General features: G+C 39.3%; 1 non-coding gene across 1 annotated transcript; it reads left to right on the plus strand.

The window, feature by feature from the left end:
* Window positions 1–535: 535 nt before the first annotated feature.
* LOC145103422 (small nucleolar RNA R71) lies at window positions 536–642 on the plus strand. Its single transcript, XR_013706515.1, has one exon. It is a non-coding gene; the product is annotated as a small nucleolar RNA R71 (small nucleolar RNA).
* The last annotated feature ends 4,908 nt before the right edge of the window (window positions 643–5,550 follow it).

Raw genomic sequence — 5,550 nt, forward strand, 5'->3', positions numbered from 1 at the left:
TAGCATATCTTCCAAGCTTGGCTTCCTCTCTTGCACCGGCTCCTCCTTTTGGTAAAAGCCTCTTCCTTTTTGTCTGTACTTCTCCTCCTTGGCCTTCTTATACTCTTTGTAAGGCAGCCACTCCTTCTTTTGTTTGCGCCAGTCTTCATCATACCGGTCACCACTCGAATAACATACTTGTGCCTTTTTGTTGCTGTGCTCATCCAAATCGCAATCTCTAGTGAGGTGGGGTCCATTGCAGTTTTCACAACCCACCCGTATGGCATGGATAGTTTGATCCATTTTGTCCATTCTCCTATCCATGGTTTTTAACATGGCCATGACCGCGGATAAATCTTCAGTAGCAGCGTACGCGGCTCCCCTCGTGACATCATTCCTAGGGTTGTGGTATTCTCTAGAGTGTTTAGAGAATTCTTCAATTAATTCTTTAATCACCGGGGGTGGCTTCTTTGTAAGTGGGCCTTGTGAGTCTAGCAACTGCCGGGTTGTGACATTAACTCCATCATAAAAGATGGAAACTTCTTGCTGGCTGTTTAGATCATGGTGTGGGCAATTTCGTAGCAGACTTTTGTACCTCTCCCATGCTTCATATAAAGATTCTCCAGCTTGTTGTTCAAAGTTTGCAATGGCCTTCTTGAGTTTGGCTATTTTGGATGGTGGGCAAAAGTGATCTATAAATTCTTCCTTCATTTTGGCCCAAGTAGTGACTGACCCGGGGGGAAGTGATTTGAGCCAGTCTTTAGCAACACCCTTGAAGGTTACCGGAAGCATCCGAAGTAGTTGAGTTTCGCGGGTTACATTTGGAATGTTGAAATAATCAGCAACATCATTTACTTCATCCAAATGTTTGTAGGCATCTTCATGATCTTTCCCATAGAAAGGTATTTCCTTAAGCGCAGCTAGGATATGACCTTTTAGTTCGAAGGTAGCAGTTGCGGGAATTGCGGGTTGCACAAGTCCCGGGCCATGGTCGTCGCGCATCCTCTTCTTCCATTCCCCCATGGGAATTTCATCAATGTTAGCCATAGTGAATGCTAACTCTTCCTCCGATTCAGTTTCTTGTTCGTACGTTGCCTCCTCTTCTTCCTCGGTCTCGTATCCAATATCTTCTTGGATTGGCTCCTCAATTGTCAAGGAAGCGCTAGAAGCTCCTGATTTACTGCTCTTCTTTTTCCCAAAAACAGTCTTCAAGTTGGACAATGGTGATTTCTTTGGTGTGCTTGAACTCTCCACGTCCTTCCCTTTGTTTCTTTTCAATTCGGATTTGGGATCTTCAAACGGAGGTACCAGTGGTGTGTTTGCTCCTCTGGTCATGAGAGTCCTGAAATTAATCAAATAAAAAAAACAAAACGTAAAAAGAACAAAAAGATTGTAAAAAAAAGAAAAAAAATTGCTGGTTAAACTGCTACTCGCCGAGTAGGTGCGAGTGCACTCGGCGAGTATCAGTGATATTTCAAAAAAAAAATTTAAGTTTTAACTTAACTAAAACAGATACTAAAACCTAATTACTGGATACTAAATTGCAATAAATGAACTTTATGCAAGTAAACTCACACAAAGGATCGAAAAAATTAGGAATTAGCTTAATTATTTAGAACCGTTCCCCGGCAACGGCGCCAAAAACTTGATGTGTGTTAAACCCACTAGTTTTATCCCTACTTTTTATTAGTAAATTGAGCACACAAAGGCAGTGAACCTGTCTTTAAGTGGTATAGATTGATAAGTAAGGTATCGAACTCAGGGAACGGACAATTAAACTAATAGCTAATTTTAACTAAAACAAATAATAAAAGTAAAGGGTTTTTCTCTAGTTTTGCAAGACTAGAAACTTAAACAAACTAAATTAACTAATTAACTAAAGCAACAACTATTCACCAAATTTGATAAAGATGTTTCTATTTAGGTTCAACCAATTCGCTCCTATGGTTATTTAAGTTAAGGTGGATTAATTGCTATTGGTTACCAATGATAATAGTTAGGTTCATGTTCATTACTCCTAACCCTTAGACAATTAACTAAATTAAGCATTGATCAAGTGTTTAAACTAATTAATTCCCTAGATTAATTATTTGGATTAAATAAGATTTGTAATGGTCAATTAAGTTATTAATTCAATTAACCTCTTGTTGATGGTTTCTCAAACAAGCTCACACATTAATCTTCCTATTTTCTTATTAATCTTAGTTTCATAATCATTACTTCTAAGCATATATTTTAGCATTCACATAGACATATGAGGTTAACAATTAAGTGATGTTCATGCAACCTAATTGCCTTCCAATTAACAGAAAATAGTAGTCATTAATACATAAGGTTCTTTAACAAACTTAATTTAATAAATCACCAATAGACAATTAAACAAGAATCAATAATTAAACCATAGGAGTTCTTTGGTATTCCCCAAACAGAAACAAAAACGAGTTTAGCTCATAGTTGCAGTAGAAACAAGCATAAAAACAAAGTTTATGAAAGCAAACATGTTTAATTCCTAAGTCTAAGTGGTAGAATTAACCTAATTGCTTGAATTCTTCCAACTCTTGAAGCCTAGGGTTCCTTAGCGCCTTCTGAACCTTTTAGTCGCAGCTCCCTCTTCAAAACTTGCCAGGAATGCCTTCTTATGGAATAAGGATTCGTCTTTTATAGATATCCTCAAACAGAGGGTACTCGGCGAGTAACAGAATCAACTCGCCGAGTAGGTCAATAATTATCCATCTTGAATTAGCAGTCGTATTTATCTTCTGGCACATCGTTATGTACTCGCCGAGTAGAGTCGATCCACTCGCCGAGTAGGACTCCTTCTTTCACTCTTTTATCTTTACTTGCTTTCCTTTTCTCCTTTTTGCTTCCAAACATATCTTTTGGACTGAAAACACAATTCTCAACATTTTAAGTACCTTTTGTCCACATTATTCTCATAATTAATCAAAAATAACTAAGAATATACGTTAAATAATTAACTAATTATGCACATATCACAGATAAACTTTGACTTATATGCATTTACTTATTCATTAATCAACTATACACAACGATGCGTTTTATAGCATCAAGTTACTGGTGCGGTTTCGCATTATCAATGTACAACCAATTAACAAATAACAAACCATATATCTTGGTTTTAAGACCATATGATATTATCGTCTTGCGATCACCCTTTTTATCATATTCCATAAGGTGATTCCAGCAAGCACGGGTTTGTTCCAATGCTCAAAACTAGTTCATAAGCACTCATGAACGTTGCAACGAACTTTTTCTATGTCTAATACCATTTAGACAATCTACACACCAATTCACGACAATCTTCATTCATACCTACTTCCAACATATGAACGATTGTGGATAATTTGAAAAATTCGATTATTCTTAATAAACTCAATTATTCTGGAAGTCAAAACATGCAAAACGAAACAATAGTTAAACAATTAACATAAGATAGTAACATTACTCATAAATAATACTCTTTTATTTAATTATCAAATGTTAATTGCATTTATCAATTACACGTATCTACTACTATCTAATCTATACTAATATCATCCTTCAGCCCAATACTCCTAGCATGCTGCAAATGCTTAACCCTACTTAGTCCCTTCGTAAGCGGATCTGCTGGGTTATCTTCTAATGATATCCTCTTCACTACGAGTTGTCCTTCTTCTACATGATGTCTAATAAAGTGATATTTTCTGTCGATATGTTGAGATCTACCATGATCCCTTGGTTCCTTGGTCAAGGCAACCGCTCCTTCATTATCACAAAAAATCTCTATGGGCTCCTTTATGGCAGGTACAACTCCAAGATCACCGATGAAGTTCTTTAACCATATTGCCTCCTTCGACGCTTCGCTCGCTGCAATGTACTCTGATTCGCACGTTGAATCAACTACGGTTTCCTGCTTCGAACTTTTCCAAGTCACTTCTCCTCCATTCAGGGTAAAGACCCAGCCCGACTGCGAACGATAGTTGTCCTTGTCGGTCTGAAAGCCAACGTCATTATACCCTCGCACCTTCAAGTCATCACTCCCTCCGAGGACTAAGAACCATTCCTTCATCCTCCAAAGGTACTTAAGGATATTCTTAACCGCAATCCAATGGGCTCTGCCAGGGTTCCCTTGATATTTGCTAACCATGCTCAAAGTAAATGCTACATCAGGGCGAGTACAAGTCATAGCATACATGATTGAGCCAACTGCGGAAGCATATAGTACTCGGCTCGTTTCTACTATTTCAGCTTCGGTACTCGGAGTTTGAGTCTTACTCAATTTGGCATTACTTTGTATCGGTAATTCTCCCTTCTTTGAGTTTTCCATACTAAAACGTTTTAGTACCTTATCTAAGTAAGTGTTCTGACTAAGTCCTATTAGTCTCCTACTTCGCTCTCTCACTATCTTTATTCCCATAATATAGGAAGCCTCTCCAAGGTCCTTCATAGCGAAGCACTTCCCGAGCCAGGACTTAACCTCCTGCAGAGTCGGGACGTCGTTTCCTATGAGTAGTATGTCGTCGACATACAAAACGAGGAAGCTTACTATACTCCCACTGTCTTTGACATATACACACGATTCATCTTCGCTTCGTACAAATCCAAACTCTTTGACTTTCTCATCGAAGCAAAGATTCCATCTGCGAGACGCTTGCTTAAGTCCATAAATGGACTTCTCAAGCATACACACTCTATTCGGATGCTTTGGATCGACAAAACCCTCTGGCTGAGCCATGTAAACATCCTCATCCAACTTCCCATTAAGGAAAGCGGTTTTGACATCCATTTGCCAAATCTCATAATCATGAAATGCGACAATAGCTAGCATCACTCTAATAGACTTTATCTTCGCAACCGGTAAGAAGGTCTCATCATAGTCAACTCCGAGAGTTTGAGTAAAGCCCTTCGCAACCAATCGCGCTTTATATGTGTGTAAGTTTCCATCCACGTCGGTCTTCTTCGTGAAGATCCATTTGCAACCAACGGTCTTACGTCCGGGCACATTATCAACCAAATTCCAAACTTGGTTGTCATACATGGACTGGATCTCGCTGTCCATTGCCTCTTTCCATTTCGCAGACTCCGGGCCTGCCATGGCTTCCTTATAGCTATTAGGTTCATCTAGATTTATTAGTGTACCATCACTAATATACGTATCCCCTTCGGTAGTAACATGAAAACCATAAAACTGGGGTTGAACTCTAACTCTTTCGGAACGTCTAAGAGGTAAGGACTCGTCAATCAGCTCAACCAGAGTTTCCTCCTCGGGTTGAGTGCCAGCGGTAGAGGTTCCTTCATCTATCGACTCTTGAATCTCTTCAAGCTCGATTTGCCTCCCAATGTCTCCTTGGCTTATAAGTTCTTGCTTTCGGAAAACTCCTCTCCTCGCAACAAAGACAACATTGTCCTTCGGTCTATAGAAGAGATATCCAAAGGATTTCTGCCGATGAAAACACATCGCTCACTACGAGGTTCGAGCTTGTCGTGAGTATCTCGTCTTACGAAAGCCTCGCAACCCCAAACCTTGATATGTGCCAACAAGGGAGCTTTCCCTGTCCACATCTCGTGAGG

This window comes from Lactuca serriola, chromosome 4 (genome assembly GCF_051521515.1).
Source record: "Lactuca serriola cultivar US96UC23 chromosome 4, Lser_US96UC23_V15, whole genome shotgun sequence".
Lineage (NCBI taxonomy): Eukaryota > Viridiplantae > Streptophyta > Magnoliopsida > Asterales > Asteraceae > Lactuca > Lactuca serriola.